Source organism: Rhinatrema bivittatum, chromosome 11 (genome assembly GCF_901001135.1).
Source record: "Rhinatrema bivittatum chromosome 11, aRhiBiv1.1, whole genome shotgun sequence".
Classification (NCBI taxonomy): domain Eukaryota; kingdom Metazoa; phylum Chordata; class Amphibia; order Gymnophiona; family Rhinatrematidae; genus Rhinatrema; species Rhinatrema bivittatum.
This window is the reverse complement of record NC_042625.1, coordinates 52,587,585-52,605,127: the sequence shown is the minus strand read 5'-3', so window position 1 is coordinate 52,605,127 and position 17,543 is coordinate 52,587,585. Positions and strand designations below refer to the sequence as shown.

Genomic DNA, 17,543 nt, shown 5'->3' with positions numbered 1-17,543 from the left:
GGGCCGTCAACTGTGCCAAATGAATCGTGACATGCACTTATTTGAGTTGTTGAACACAGTGACGGGGATTGAACAGGGGACATTGCTGAAAGATACAGGAGATTCAGCAATAGATATATTTTGAGCAAGCTGATATGACCCGCCCAGGAAATCGTCAAATGCTCCCACAATAGCAGTTTGTTTTAGCTGGCCAATAAGGGGTGCATAATTCTTAATGTAAAGCTCTTTAAGGTGCCTAGGAACAAAAATCCCCAAATATGTGAAACCCATTGTCACCACCTTAAACTCAGAAAGACACTCCAGGAACCCCATCTTCTGATCAATCAAGGATAGTTCAGACTTGAAGTGACGGCAGTAAGATAAAGAAAGGAAAAAGAAAAAGTAGCTCATATAAAGAAAAAGATAAACATAAGCAATTGCATATCGCATAATATTTATTTATTTATTTTCTTTTATATACCGACATTCGATCGAAATATCACATCGGTTTACAGGAAACTGAGAGATAAGGGCGAGGTCCGCCCTATTTTACATTATAACATGGTATATTATAACTATTTTACATTATAACATGGTAACAATATTCACAATAACATGGTAAACATTCAGTTATGTCTTAAGTAACAAGATGGATTAAACATTTGAAAAGAGGAAGGCGGTATAAATAGTTTAACATAAATAGTATATAAATACAGGTTTCAGAATTGCTAGAAGGTGGGCAGTGGGTAGGGTGGGAGGTGGGTGGGGAGTAGGGTCAGGGGGGGGGAGCAGGGGTGTGTGGGTGAGTCCGGGGAGGGTCGGAAAGGGGGTGGGATGCATTCGGGAAGGGTGAGGTGCGTTCGGGAAGGTTAAGTGTCTGGTGGAAAGGCTTTTATAAACAGCCATAATACTGAGAAAACAATAACAGAACAAAGTCGATAGCCACTTATTCGGCCCACTTCATTGCCCAGTAATCTGGGAGCATGCAAAAAGAACAGGGCATAAGCAAGAGTCAAAACAAAACAGTCATCGGCCCATAGTGGGGCCTGTGTCCGAATGGAACCAATACAGCCTGCATCGATAAGTGTATCAGGCACTCTTATAAAGGATAAAAACAACAAAAACAAAAAACACAGGCCACAAACGTAACAGGAAACAAAAACAGCACAGAAACTCCGGTCCAAAAAGAAGTAAGTAAGAATAGTCCAAGAGAAGCAATCGAAACTTCAGAAAAAATGAAAAGAAAGAAAAAAGGAAGCCAACAAAGCAGCATGAGAAACGCGGCAAAGCCTGCAGCATACCCAGACCAAATAGTCACAGAAAATAAAAAGCCCAAGGTCACACCCGTTCCTTGGGATGGATCAGGAAGAAATGCAGAAGAATCCCAGAGCCTGTCAGACAGAGCATGATCTTCCCAAGCTGATTGTAAGCATTTCTCCACAAGACATTGTCAAACATAGTCAGCTTGCCTTTCACAGTCACATGCAATTTAGCCAGAAATAGCATGGCGTATTTTATATTCCGTTTTTGAAGCTCCCGCTTGACTCCCATCAAGGCCATCCATTTCTTCTGTAGTTCTGCGGAGAAGTCAGGGAAAATCATGATGCGGTACCCCCGATAGTCCAAAGTCTTGGCCTCCCGTGCAGCATTGAGAACAAGCTGCTTGTCATTGAAGTTATTAAATTTTTGAATGACTACACGGGGGCGAATACCCACATCCGGAACAGGAGCTAGCATGCGATGAACACCATCGATCTTAAGTGCATCATGTTTCGTTTGCAGCTGTAGCAAGTTAGGAAGCCATTTTGAGAAAAACTTCACTGTGTCAGGGCCTTCAGCTTTTTTGGGGAGCCCGAGGAGGTGGATGTTGCATCGTCTCGATCTGTTTTCAAGATCATCGATCTTGTTCATTGCATCTAATTTATCAATCTAATTTATCAATTTTAGCCCCAGCCGAGGTCAGTGCCAACTCCAAATCTATACGCTTAAAGTCAGTTTCCTCGAGGTGTTCAGTATTGTCCTGTACAGGCTGAACTAGTTGAGCCACTTTGTCCATGATGGTCTCGAGATAAGAATCCAACTTAGAGGAAACTTTACCTGCAAAAGTTTCCATAAGGGACCAAATGCACTCAGTATCCGAATCTTCCCTGGAATGAGTAAAACTCAAGTCCTCCTCCTCCTCCAAACTGGAGCCCTCCATGCCCGCCCCCGGCAAAGCCTCAGAGGCGCAATCCTGCTACAAAGCACTTTTAACCTTGCGATTTGCCCACAGGGTGGGAATCAAATGCTTGTTCGCATCTTTGGAGGCCGACATTGTGAAATTAGAGTGTTATGATCTACCTTAATAAAAGGATGAAGACGGATAGGAAAGGAAGCTGTTAATCTAGTTGTTTTGATCCACCAGGTAGCTTCCTCTCTCCTCATGGCATAACTGGAAGTCCCGTTTTGTTTATGGACGCTCGAATGACAAGCGTCCGTTTCCTGAACCCCCTGGCTGTGCGGCGTTTAGGAAAACCGACGCTGATAAACTCGGCAACGGTTTTCCTAACCGGTGGACCGCCAACGCCGATCGGGTTCTCGCTAGCAAGGAGGCGCTAGGAGCACGCAAGCAACCCTAGTGCCTCTTTACTAATGCGACCCCCTAATTAAAATATTGCATGGTGCCGCCCCCTTGGGGGCGCCTGGGGTGCATTAAGAAAGCAGGCGCTAACTGTTCAGCGCCCGCTTTCTGCGCATATTTATTGCATCGGCCCCAAAGTTGGTTAGAACAAGGTGCGGAATTTTTAACTCCTGTAGACCAATGCAGAGAGATCACGGAGAAAGCTGTTGAAAGTGGCTCAAATGTGGTAGATTTTGCATGCATTTTAGGCTTTAATATTTTTTAAGTTTCAATCTTTTTATTGAGTTTCCATTATTAACCACATTAACAACATAGCCAACACTGGTGTACACTTTCCAGAGTCCGCTATAATAGGCTTTAATATTTTAACTGAATATTTATAAAACACTAATTCTCCTTTAAGACTTTTTTTTTTTTAGATTATGTTAGTGATTGGAGGAAGTGCAAATTGGCATTGTGAGACTCAGAGGTGAAGGGAAGAAATATGTAGAGGCTGACAATAAGAAAGAAGAATTGCTTCTGTTCAGTAAGGAAGGGCTTGAAATAGGCTACGTGAGAAATTTCTGGAAGCTCCACTGTCTAGATTTTTTCAACCCTTCTTTAGCATCGGGACTGGAAACAGGTGGATGTAGTTTCTCTCTACAAAAGTGGACATAAGGAGGAGTCTTAGAACAAGAGGCGGTTAGTCTGACCTTAGTGGTGAATAAATTAATAGAATCGCTGCTAAGAACATAAGAAGTGCCCTGCTGGGTGAGACCAAGGTTCATCAAGCCCAAGATCCTGTCTCTGACAGTGGTCAGTCCAGGTCACAGGTACCCGTCAGATCCCCAATAGTTGATCTATTGCTTGTATCTCACTTCCAGGGATAAGTGCTGGCTTTCTAAAGTCTACCTTGCTAATGTTTACAGACTTTTCCTTTAGGAGCTTGTCCAATCCTCTTCTGAACCCCACTATGTTAGTTGCCTTGACCACATTCTCTGGCAACAGATTCCATGGCTTGATTGCGCACTGAGTAAACATTTATATTCCACAGATCTTGGTGGACTACAACAAAACATACACAGTTTTAAAATCACATCACACAAATAACAACCTACAGTTAAAAATTATAATCTATAAACAGCAATTTATCCATCCCTCCCCTCAACATTTACCCTTTCCCATATATCATAACCATATCCCTCACAAATTACCCAGCTAAACAAAGTGCCTCACTCTGCTAATTGAATAGAAAAAGCCAGTAAAAAGAAGTGGGCCTTAAGAATTTTCTTAAAGCAAAGATGGTCCTTCTTAGCCCTTATTTCATAGGGGAGATCATTCCACAAAGTAGGACCTGCCACCCTAAACATTTGATTACGAGAGTCTGATAATCGAACTTATCTCGATGAAGGACTATCCAGCAAAAACTGGGCCGAGAAGCATAATAAATTTTAGGTTGATAATGCGATATTATTGATGATATGCATGGTGGTGTCAGTTGTCTCTGACTCTGAAAAATCAGCACCAGTACCTTAAATTTTACTCTCCAGATAACTGGGAGCCAGTGCAGGGAGGCCAATACTGGTGTAATATGCCCCCTCAAGCCTGTTCCTGCCACCAAACGGACAGCTGAATTCTGTACTAATTTAAAACTTTTCAAATAGGATTTTGGGAGGCTTAAAAGCAGCACATTACAATAATCAAGCCTTGACAAAATTAAAATTTGAACCACCATTCTAAAATAAGAATTACAAACAGACTTGAGATTATGTAAAAGACACAATTTGTAATAGGACTGGACAAGACAGAGAAATGAGACCTAATGAGGGATTCATATTTTCTATGATTTGTTTTAAATCTGCCAGTTGTGTCCCCTAGTCCTAGTGTTGTTTGAAAGGGGTAAATAACCATTCCCTGTTTACCCCATTCATGATGTCATAAATAAATTCATATCCTCTCTCAATCATTCCAAGCTAAATAGTCCTAATCTGTTTAGGTTTTTTCCATCCCCTTTTTGACTTTTGTCACACATTGAGCCAAAGATTTCAAGGTATTGTCCACAAAGACTCAGAGGTCCTTTTCCTGCATACTGACTCCTAATACAGAACTCAGCATTGTGAACCTGTATTTGGGATCATTTTTTTCCCTACATGCATTACTTTGCACTTGTCTAAATTAAATTGCATCTGCCATTTAGAAGCCCAGTCTCCCAGGTTCCTTCTGCAGTTCTTCATAATCCGCTGCTATTTTAATGATTCAAAACAATTTTGTGTCATCTGCACATTTGGTCACCTCAGTCATTATTCCTTTCTCCAAGTTGCGTGACGTTTTTTATTATTTATTTTAAAATGTGTGTTACCCAGCCTTCCTACGTACAGGGCTACACAGCCCCAAATGCAGCATGAATAGTGAAACATAGCATGTTGGTTCTTTGGCATTATGAGGACTTTTGTAGCTGCGATATTTGATTGACTGATTGATTGGCAAGATAAGTACTTGTGGTTTCTGTATTACACACCAGTGTATTAAAGTGGAACACGTTTTGGGGAGGAGAGTATCAGCAAAATGAAGACAAGTAATGGCATTATTGTATGTGTATTGCTATATGTTTTATTACATTTCAGACTGTTATATGATATAATGACATCACTCTTTTCAGACTTGAGTTTTACTGAACTTTTTGTATTAATTACACACATGATGTTTGTGATAATTTTTCTACTGCATTAAGGATATCTGTATATTCAGTAGCAATCAAGTAGGAAATGAGGAGGATGTCGTTGTTTAGACTTCTGTTAATGTGGAGTTCTTAAAAGGGATTATATGTGTTTTGCTGGAAATGAATAAAAATTTAAATTTAATAAAATGGAACATGTTGGGTTTATCTCAATAGAAAATTGTTAAACATTGGAAAAGATTTTTTTTTAAGTAAACGTTTTTCAAGTGATGTTTTATATATAAAGTTCCTTTGAAAGGGTTTTTTTTCCGCATGATGGCAGTTTGCTTACAAGCGTGATGCTAAAATGCTGTGGAAGTTTACATTTTCTACAGCTGCTGTCTGAGGTTTTCCTTTTCTAAAAAAGTATTTTTTTGTTATAACATTGCTGGTGCTTTAGAATTATTTAAACTACTGACGTTTTAAACTAACACCTTTTTGGAATGATGTATATCTCAGGTGGATTGCTGTGTGGGACTTAAGGTTCCAAAAAAAGAGACTGTACTCCTTCTAGGAGATGTGGGAGAAATATCAAAATTGGAAAAAGGGGTGGATTTGGTTATATATTTAGCCATACAACTGGCCTGTAAAAAGCATATTTCATAAATGGATAAATGAAGCACCTCCCGAGATTTCTATTTGGCAAACCAAAATGACTGATCTCATGGTGCTGGAGAGAATTGATGTGATCTACCATCATCGGCCAGTGTCCAATGACTATGCTGAGGATTGCGCTAAGTTCCATGATTCATTAGACACAAAAGAAAAACAAAGGCTTCGCTCTTTACAATATATGACTTCTTGGGAAAAAAAGAGAAGGGGCAGAATTTCTGCTAAGTCATCTCGTTGATGGACAGTGAAGTGACATGTGGTCCAAATGAAGCCAAACTAGTAGTACTTATTCCACTCATGTACCTATGTTTCAAAATGAATGCTGGTGATTCGTGTGGGTGAGGACATGATTTTGGGTGCTGTGTGGGATGGATGGATGGATGTGTGGGATGGGCATTTGTGAAGGTGGGAGGGATTTAGTGCGGTAAGGTATGTATTGCAATCGTAGAAAGGAGGGGAGAGTTTTAATTTGGGAGAAGATCCTTTGATGCATTCCCTATTGTTATCCAGTTTATATGGCTTTTTTAAATGTTATATCTATTCTTTTGTTTGTTATACATTATACACAGTTGTGATTTGGTGATTCTCATGTGGAATGATGGTATATAAAAACCTAAATAAATAAATAAATGGCAGATGTTGGGTGTAATTATTGTTGGGGAGGAGGAATAGTCTAGTGGTTAGAGCACTGGACTGTGAACCAGGAGACCAGGGTTCAAGTCTGGCTTTTGCTCCTTGTGACCTTGGGCAAGTCTCTTTACCCTCTATTGCCTCAGGTACAAAACTTAGATTGTGAGCCCTCTGGGGACAGGGAAATACCTACAGTACCTGGATGTAAACTGGTGTGATATCTCGATTGAGATTGAATGTTGAATGTTGAATTGTTTGATGTCATGGTTACTATCTAGTTACAGTGTGCTCTTAATGAGTCCATATGACATGTATGGATGTGAGTACCACTTGGTAACTTGCCTGCCTGGTGCGAAGGGGGCAAACCCTGCGCATCACCTAGATAGGATTTCAGACAGTGCTCGGGAGAAGATGGCTGCCGTGGTACATGTGGGCACCAACAACATAGGAAAATGTGGGAGGGAGGTTCTGGAAGCCAAATTTAGGCCTGGATTTATCAAAATGCGGTAAGTACCGCATGCGATAGCAAAAGGGGCGTGTTTTATGCTAATATAGTATTTTTCGAGAGAGAGAGAGAGAGACTGGCCATAATAGCATGTCCCATAGATAGGTATTTGTATCCCTAGGATAGGCCCACCTAGTAACTCGAGGTGGGGATTAGGTAGGAGTGTAGGGGGTTAGGGGCCGCTTTCACATTCTACATGAGACGTACAAACAGAACAGTGGTCTCTTGTGAAGATTTGCTGGCCTTCGGAGTGAGGAAACTCACTCAAAGATGAGATTTGGGCAAGGGTCTCTCAACCTAGCTTGATGGACTGGTAACATCAAGCTAGGTTGAGAGACCCTTGCCCAAATCTCATCTTTGAGGAATTTGCATCGCACCATACGATATGGTGCGATCGCCTTCCAATCCTCTGAAATAAGCCTTACGGGACACATCGCAAATGGTGATAAATCCTTTCCGCATGGAAAGGGTTTATCTGCGTTATGGCTGTGCGATACTCTTCGCAGAGAGCCTAACCCAGCCCACCCTCCGCCCCTACTCCTCCCATTTTTGGAATTTGCATCGCACCATACGATATGGTGCGATCGCATGCGGTAAACACATTTTCGCATGCATTAAAGGCCTATCGCATGCAAAAACGAGGCTTTTCGCATGCGATAAGCCCTTAACGCATGCAAAAACGCCTTACCGCATTTTGAAAAATGACCCCCTTAGGCTCTTAGGTAGAAAGCTGAAATCCAGAACCTCCTGGGTGGTATTCTCTGAAATGCTTCCTGTTCCACGTGCAGATCCCCAGAGGCAGGCAGAGTTCCGGAGTCTTAATGTGTGGATGAAACTATGGTGCAGGGAAGAGGGATTCAGTTTTGTAAGGATCCGGGAAACCTTTTGGGGAAGGGGGGAAGGGGAGACTTTTCCAAAAGGACAGGCTCCACCTTATCCAGAGTGGAACCAGGCCCTTGGGACTAACCTTTAAAAAGGAGATAGAACAGCTTTTAAACTAGAACAAGGTTCTAGTTCAAAAGACAGTCACTCAGCAGTGCATGGTTCAGAGGAAGGCATCTTCAAAGGATACCAATGAAACAGAAGAGTTAGGACATCCCATCAAAGAGGTTCTAATAAAAGCAAACGTAGTCCATGTGCCTATACATAAAGAATCACCTAAGCTAAAGGATTCCAAATTATCCCTATCAACTGAAAAGCAGGTTGTTAATACAACAAAAACCACACTTTGAAATGTCTGTATGCCAATGCCTGAAGTCTAAGAAGTAAAATGGGAGAGATAGAGTATATTTATTTATTTATACATTTTTATATACCGACATTAGATCAATGATGTCACATCAGTTTACAGATAACGAAAGGAAATAAGCGGGGGGTGGGGGGGGAGGTACTTATTTCTTACAGTGAAACGTATCTCTAACAATGCAACATAATGAAACTTGAAGTTCTAGCGTATATCTAACGAGGCAACATGATAAAAAAATATAGAAATATAAAATAAATAGAAATGAGTATATATTAGTGAATGATGAAATAGACATGATTGGCATCTCAGAGACCTGGTGGAAAGAGGATTACCAATGGGACAGTGCTGTATCAGGGAACAAATTATATCGCAATGATAGGGAGGATCAACTTGATGGGGGTGTGGCTCTTTATGTCCAGGAGGGTATAGAGTCCAACAGGATAAAGATCATACAAGAGACTAAATGCTCAGTAGAATCTATATGGGTAGAAATCCCATGTGTGTTGGTTAAAAGTATAGTGATAGGAGTATACCACCGTCTACCTGGACAAAATGGTCAGACAGATGATAAAATGCTAAGAGAAATCAGGGAAGCAAACCAATTTGGCAGTGCAATAATAATGGGAGATTTCAATTACTAAGCAAAGACATGAAGCAACGTGCCTTGCACATCAGAAAATATCCACGTATACAACGTGCAAGGAAATGGTAAATCAAGTCCACCTTCAAGTTATAATAGTTTTTTATTTGAATTTTCTCAGTATTGTTAATGGCAACTCCATATATCTTCAACAACAGTCATTTAAAGTCCCCCGACACGGTCCGTGTTTCGCGGTAGCTGCATCGGGAGGGACCCACAATCAATATCATCTAAAATATAAAGACAATAAAGCTGATGGACTTGACAAATATGGCTATATAATTTCAAGTTTCTTACAAACATACCTTGTATATGCATCATGGAGCGCATCGGCTCACACGACTAAAGGCCATTTTAAAAGGTCGTTTGGCGCCAAAAGACAGAGGCTATCGCGATAGATTCATTGGTGTAAACCACGCCCACCCTGTACACGGTTTACCCAAAGAGGTACCATTCTACGTCCTTATTCAGACCCTTGGGATGGACGGACGAGAGCGTGTAAATCCATTTCTGTTCCCGTCTTCCCAGAATCTCGGAGTAATTCCCTCCCCTATATGGGGGCACGACCACCTCTAAAACTGAGAACTGCAATTCAGCAATGGTGTGTTGATGTTGAACCCAGTGCATAACCAGGGGTTCATCCATCCTCAGGAGATGGATATTTGAACAGTGTTCTATAATGCGGGTCTTGACCATCCTAGAGGTCTTACCCACATACAGCATGGAACACGGGCATTGTATTACATAAACGACGCCCTTGGTAGTACAGTCTGATGAATTACAAAGGTTAAACTGAACCCCAGTCTCCGGATGAGTAAATGAGTCTGATTGACAAGTGTGATTGCACATTGTGCAGTGCCCACAGGGGCCGTGTTGACCACCCCTGATATTCCTCTCTTGTTTATTAAAGCTCGCGTGTACTAATTGATCACGGAGGTTGCTAGCTCTCCGGAATGTAAATCGTAGCGATGTCTGGAACAGCTGTGATAAAGAGAGATTATCCCAATGTCTTCTTATCATTGATGCTATGGCCTTACTTGCTATCGAAAACGGCAAAATACAATTACAACTTTGACTGTCATCATTTACTGACGGGAGGAGCAGCCAGTCTCGGTTAGCATATAATGCCCTTTTAAAAGCCTTTTTTACAACTCGTAAAGGGTAACCCCTATCCAAAAACCGCTGGGACATCAATCGTGCTTGCTCATATGTTAAGGATACTACACATCTTATTACAATTTTGTCCAATTTTACTGTACCACCGGGTGGGTTCTTCTTTGTGACCCTAGATGTCATTTCACTATATTCAAATATTCCCCAAATGGAAGCATTACAACTTATTGAAAATATTTTAGACCAGCGATCAGCCCCACATCGGCTGTCTACAGCTTTTTTGGTACAACTTGCTACCTTGGCTTTAACAAAAAATTTTTTTATGTTTGACCAGAGCTATTATCAACAGATAAAAGGGACGGCAATGGGGGCCACTATGGCCCCCTCACTTGCCTGTTTGTACATGGATCACTATGAATCATCTTTAGTATATCCTTCAGAATGGTTTTCCCATGTAGCTTTGTGGTTACGATATATCGATGACATCCTGATCATTTGGACTGGATCAGACATCCAATTTTTTTGTTTTTTTGATTGGCTTAACTCACTGAACCCACACATACAGTTTAATTTCTGTATTCATGCCTCAAAGATTTCTTTTCTTGACATTACCATCTCAGTTGAACAGGATCAATTTGTTACTTCTTTATTTAGGAAGGAGACAGACAGAAACACTTTATTAGCCTATTCCAGCTGTCATCCCAAGCCCCTTAGAGACAACATTCCCACGGGACAATTTTTAAGATTGAAACGTATATGTTCATCTCGGAGTGACTTTTTACAGCAAGCACGATTGATGTCCCAGCGGTTTTTGGATATGGGTTACCCTTTACGAGTTGTAAAAAAGGCTTTTAAAAGGGCATTATATGCCAACCGAGACTGGCTGCTCCTCCCGTCAGTAAATGATGACAGTCAAAGTTGTAATTGTATTTTGCCGTTTTCGATAGCAAGTAAGGCCATAGCATCAATGATAAGAAGACATTGGGATAATCTCTCTTTATCACAGCTGTTCCAGACATCGCTACGATTTACATTCCGGAGAGCTAGCAACCTCCGTGATCAATTAGTACACGCGAGCTTTAATAAACAAGCGAGGAATATCAGGGGTGGTCAACACGGCCCCTGTGGGCACTGCACAATGTGCAATCACACTTGTCAATCAGACTCATTTACTCATCCGGAGACTGGGGTTCAGTTTAACCTTTGTAATTCATCAGACTGTACTACCAAGGGCGTCGTTTATGTAATACAATGCCCGTGTTCCATGCTGTATGTGGGTAAGACCTCTAGGATGGTCAAGACCCGCATTATAGAACACTGTTCAAATATCCGTCTCCTGAGGATGGATGAACCCCTGGTTACGCACTGGGTTCAACATCAACACACCATTGCTGAATTGCAGTTGTCAGTTTTAGAGGTGGTCGTGCCCCCGTATAGGGGAGGGAATTACTCCGAGATTCTGGGAAGACGGGAACAGAAATGGATTTACACGCTCTCATCCGTCCATCCCAAGGGTCTGAATAAGGACGTAGAATGGTACCTCTTTGGGTAAACCGTGTACAGGGTGGGCGTGGTTTACACCAATGAATCTATCGCGATAGCCTCTGTCTTTTGGCGCCAAACGACCTTTTAAAATGGCCTTTAGTCTTGTGAGCCGATGCGCTCCATGATGCATATACAAGGTATGTTTGTAAGAAACTTGAAATTATATAGCCATATTTGTCAAGTCCATCAGCTTTATTGTCTTTATATTTTAGATGATATTGATTGTGGGTCCCTCCCGATGCAGCTACCGCGAAACACGGACCGTGTCGGGGGACTTTAAATGACTGTTGTTGAAGATATATGGAGTTGCCATTAACAATACTGAGAAAATTCAAATAAAAAACTATTATAACTTGAAGGTGGACTTGATTTACCATTTCCTTGCACGTTGTATACGTGGAGATTTCAATTACTCCAATATTTACTGGGTAAATGTAACATCAAGATATGCTAGAGACAAAGTTCCTGGATGGAATAAATGACTACTTCATGGAGCAATTGGTTCAGGAACAGAAGAGAAAGAGAGCTATTTTAGATCTAACTCTTAGTAGAATGCAGGATTTGGTGAGAGAGGTAATGGTGGTGGGGCCACTTGGCAATAGTGATCATAACATGATCAAATTTGACATATTGACTGGAAGGGGGACAATTTGTAAATCTACAGCTCTAACACTAAATTTGATAAAATGAGGAAAAAAATAGAAAAAAACTGAAAGGTTAAAAGTGTATAACAGATGTGGACATTGTTTTAAAATACCATCTTAGACGTGCAATCCAGATGTATTCCACGCATTAAGAAAGGTGGAAGGAAGGCAAAACGATTACTAGCATGGTTAAAAAGTGAGGTGAAAGAGGCTATTTTAGCCAAAAAACACATCCTTCAAAAACTGGAAGAAGAATCCATCTAAAGAAAATAGAAAAAGTATAAGCATTGTCAAGTTAAGTGTAATACACTGATAAACAGGCTAAGAGAGAATTTGAAATTAAGTTGACCATAAAAGCAAAAACTCATAATAAAATCTTTTTAAAATATATCCAAAGCAGAAAACCTGTAAGGGAGTCAGATGGACTGTTAAATGACCAAGGGGTTAAAGGGGCTCTTAGAGAAGATAAGGCCATTTCAGAAAGATTAAATTAATTCTTTGCTTCTATGTTTACTAATGAGGATGCTGGGGAGATACCAGTTCTGGAGATGGTTTTCAAGGGTGATGAGTCAGATGGACTGAACCAAATCACTGTGAACCTGGAAGATGTAAGTAGGCCAGACTGACAAATCATCTGGACCAGATGGTATGCACCCCAGGGTTCTGAAAGAACAAAAAAAATGAAATTTCAGATCTATTAGTTAAAATTTGTACCTATCATTAAAATCATCCATTGCACCTGAAGACTGGAGGGTGGCCAATGTAACCCCAATATTTAAAAGGGGCTCCAGGGGTGATCCAGGAAACTATAGACCAGTGAGCCTGACTTCAGTGCCAGGAAAAATAGTGAAAAATATTCTAAAGATCAAAATCACAGAGCATGTAGAAAGACATGGTTTAATGGAACACAGTCAGCATGGATTTACCCAAGGGAAGTCTTGTCTCACAAATCTTCATTTTTTTTGAAGGGATTAATAAAAATGTGGATAAAGGTGAACCTGTAGATGTAGTGTATTTGGATTTTTAGAAGGAGTTTGACAAGGTCCCTCATGGGAGGCTTCTGGGAAAACTAAAAAATCATGGGATAGGAGGCGATGTCCTTTCGTGGATTACAAACTGGTTAAAAGAAAACAGAGAGTAGGATTTTCTCAGTGGAAAAAGGTAAACAGTGGATTGCCTCAGGGATCTGTCCTTGGACCTGTAGCTTTTCAATATATTTATAAATGATCTGGAAAGGAATACAAATTGCAGATGATACAAAATCAAATTTGCAGATGATACAAAAGTATTCAGAGTAGTTAAATCACAAGCGGACTGTGATAAATTGCAGGAGGACCTTGCAAGACTGGAAGACTGGGCAACCACATGGCAATGAAATTTAATGTGGAGAAGTGCAAGGTGTTGCATATAGGGAAAAATAACCCTTGCTGTAGTTACACGATGTTAGGTTCCATATCAGGAGCTACCACCCAAGAAAAAGATCTAGGTATCATAGCGGATAATACATTGAAATTGTTGGCTCAGTGTTCTGTGACAATCAAAAAAGAAAACAATGTTAGAAATTATAGGGAGGGAATGATGAATAAAACAGAAAATGTCTTAATGCCTCTGTATTGCTCCATGGTGAGACCATAGCTTGAGTACTGTGTACAATTCTGGTCGCCGCATCTCAAAAAAATATATAGTTGCACTAGAGAAGGTACAGAAAAGGGCGACCAAAATGATAAAGGGAATGAAATGGCTCCCCTAAGAGGAAGGGCTAAAGAGGTTAGGGCTATTCAAGTTAGAGAAGAGACGGCTGAGGGGGGATATGATAGAGGTCTACAAAATCATGAGGTCTAGAACAGATAAATGTGAATCGATGATTTACTCTTTCGGATAATAGATGGACTAAGGGGCACTCCACGAAGTTAGCATTTAAAACTAATCGGAGACAAGTTTTTTTCCACTCAGCGCACAATTAAGCTCTGGAGTTTGTTGTCAGAGGATGTGGTTAGGGCAATTAGTGTAGCTGGATTTAAAAAAGGACATAAGAACATGCCATTCTGGGTCAGACCAAGGGTCCATCAAGCCCAGCATCCTGTTTCCAACAGTGGCCAATCCAGGCTACAAGTACCTGGCAAGTACCCAAAAACTAAGTATATCCCATGCTACTGATGCTAGTAATAGCAGTGGCTATTTTCTAAGTCAACTTGATTAATAGCAGGTAATGGACTTCTCCTCCAAGAACTTATCCAAACCTTTTTTAAACCCAGCTACACTAACTGCCCTAACCACATCCCATGGCAACAAATTCCAGAGTTAATTTGAGCGTTGAATAAAAAAGGACTTTCTCTAATTAGTTTTAAATGTGCTACATGTTAAATTCATGGAGTGCCCCCTAGTCCTTCTATTATCCGAAAAAGTAAATAACCGATTCACATTTACCTGTTCTAGACCTCTCATGATTTTAAACACCTCTAATCAAGTTGACTTAGGGAAGAGACACTGCTATTACTGGCATTAGAAGCATGGGATCTACTAAATGTTTTGGGTTCTTGCCAGGTACTCGTAATCTGGATTGGCCATTGTTGGAAACGGAATGCTGGGCTTGATGGAACCTTGGTCTGACCCAGTATGGCATTTTCTTATGTATGTGATGTTGAAGTTCTGATTTCTGCTGAAATAAAAAAAGAAATAAAAAAAAATAAAAAGAAATAAAAAAGGTAAATTTTTATTTTCAATTTAAAGATCTAATTATACCAGTGTGCTGCAAGTTTCTGTTTATGGTAACTTTCAGAATAACATTTCTGCATGGGGTAACCTGCATGGAGCAGCAGTTACTACCTTAAAAGAACTTGCTGGGAAAACTGGATGGTTAACTCGGGTGTGGGGTGGGCATTCTGAGATGAAGTTAGCTATCCAGCTTATTTCACTGGATAAATGCTGATTTTCAGTGTTATCTGGCTAACCTAACTGGGTTGATAATCTTATACGGCCAACTCTAAGATACCAGGGATATTCAGCAGCGTGCCTCCAGATACGCAGGGGACCTTGGTAACAGACATCCAGTCATCTAGGTCTCCTACATATCTGGAGTATTGCTGGCTATTTAGATTATCACAGAGGTTTGTGGTTAGACATTAATATGGAGAGGGGGATATGATAGAGGTCTTTAAGATCATGAGAGGTCTTGAACGAGTAGATGTGAATCGGTTATTTATACTTTCGAATAACAGAAGGACTAGCGGGCATTCCATGAAGTTAGCAAGTAGCACACTTAAGACTAATCAGAGAAAATTATTTTTCACTCAATGCACAATAAAGCTCTGGAATTTGTTGCCAGAGGACATGGTTAGTGCAGTTAGTGTAGCTGGGTTCAAAAAAGGTTTGGATAAGTTCTTGGAGGAGAAGTCCATTAACTGCTATTAATCAAGTTGGCTTAGAAAATAGCCATTGCTATTACTAGCATCAGTAGCATGGGATCTTCTTAGTGCTTGGGTAATTGCCAGGTTCTTATGGCCTGGTTTGGCCTCTGTTGGAAACAGGATGTTGGGCTTGATGGACCCTTGGTTTGACCCAGCATGGCAATTTCTTATGTTCTTATGTGGGAGAGATCTTGTATGCTCACCTACCCAAGATGGTGAAAAACCAAGGAAAAAAGCCTGTCTTGGACAGGGAGAGATATCTAGCAGGCAGTCACACTATGACTGGCAGCTAGGCTGTATCTTTAGCAGTGGGAACAGAATAACTGGACAGACTGGATTGGTCAGTTTGCCTTTTTCTGCTGTCATATACTGTGTTACTTTGGGGACAATTTTCTTTGGGATTTCCATGGGTAAACAGGTGTTTATCGGCATAAAACTCACCTTTGAAAATTACCCCAAGTTAAAACGGAAGAATCCCAATAAAACACCCTTCATGTGAAAATCAGGGCTATCAGTTTTAACTGATAAACACCACCCTGCCCTGTGGACCTCTTCTATAGAAGCTGGGGCAGGTCTGAGGCCCAATTACGACAGCAGCAGCAACAAGTTCTGAAGGCACATAGGCTGGAACAGAGCCAGTAAGCCTTCCAGGCCCTGCCTCCCATATAGAAACCAGGAGGGGGCCACCAAAGGTCCTGGAAGTGGCGCAAGAGCTGGCTCAGTCCTCCTGACTGTGTGCCTTCAGATCCCATTGCTCCTGATGCCACCAACACAATCAGGCATTGGAACATAAGAACATAAGAAATTGCCATGCTGGGTCAGACCAAGGGTCCATCAAGCCCAGCATCCTGTTTCCAACAGAGGCCAATCCAGGCCATAAGGGCCTGGCAATTACCCAAACACTTGTAGGTATTGGAGCCTATGCTTTTGAATCATTCCTAATATTCTATTTGCTTTTCTGACCATTGTCACACACTAAGCAGAGGATTTCAACTTACTGAGAGTTCTTCTATAGACAAATGGCGAGAGGGCCTTGAGCTCTCAGGTGTCAAATAGGTCTTTGCAGGCCAAGTCCTTGTTAGTTTTTCCAATTGCTTAGAACTCTGACTAAATGTCAGTTCCAGAGACAGGGCCTGCATGCGATTCTGGGGGGTGGAGAGTTTGGACTTGTGCATATTTCTGCATTTTCAAAAGTATGTGCAAACCTTCCCCGCAACAAATTAGCAGAGTAAATCTGTGCAGGTAGTTCTGGTGGGATGTGTGTATAGGTTTGCTTATGTGCATATTTGCCAACTTTCGTAGCCAGACAGATAGAAAATGTCTCCCAGTTGGGTCATTGCCAAAAGAATTTGTGTGGTAGTCTGGGCAAACATGCACATGATACACACTTTCATGCATACTTTTCCACGGACTAGCAAGAGGCATTCGGGAGGGCGGAAAGCACTGTTGGGAAATTGTGGTCTATAAGTAAGAAAATAAAAATCAATAAATACACCCTGGGAGCAGGTAAACCTTGTTGCTCATGTGTGTACCAGGCTAAAGTCTATGGGTACAAAAAATGACCTTCCCCGTGCCTGGAGATTTTCACATGGCTGGATTGTTGCTTTCGGAGCAGCAGTCAATAGTTTAATTTCATGCGATACAAGTTTTAAACACAAGGAGTTTGATATTCGAAAACCTTTGTGATTTATTTTATTTATATTCCATCTTTCAGACACTTCAGAGCAGATTATATTCAGGTACTGTGGGTATTTCCCTGTGCCCAGAGGCTTTTCTCCCATTCTGTGTCTATGGGCAAAAAAGGTTTAGTAAATCAGACCCTAGGTTAGCACCTGAAACAATGGAAGGATTTGAATCCTGGCTTCCTGGTTTTCAGCCTGCTGCTCTAATCACTGGGCTACTCCACT

The 17,543-nt window shown here is 41.1% G+C and overlaps 2 protein-coding genes across 2 annotated transcripts in view; one reads left to right on the top strand and one right to left on the bottom strand.

The window, feature by feature from the left end:
- The window catches only part of RSPH14 (radial spoke head 14 homolog), a 124,609-nt gene that overhangs the window by 85,261 nt on the left and 21,805 nt on the right, over nucleotides 1-17,543 (bottom strand). The gene's annotated exons all lie outside the window — the stretch shown is intronic.
- GNAZ (G protein subunit alpha z) overlaps nucleotides 1-17,543 on the top strand; it is a 69,625-nt gene that overhangs the window by 51,367 nt on the left and 715 nt on the right. The gene's annotated exons all lie outside the window — the stretch shown is intronic.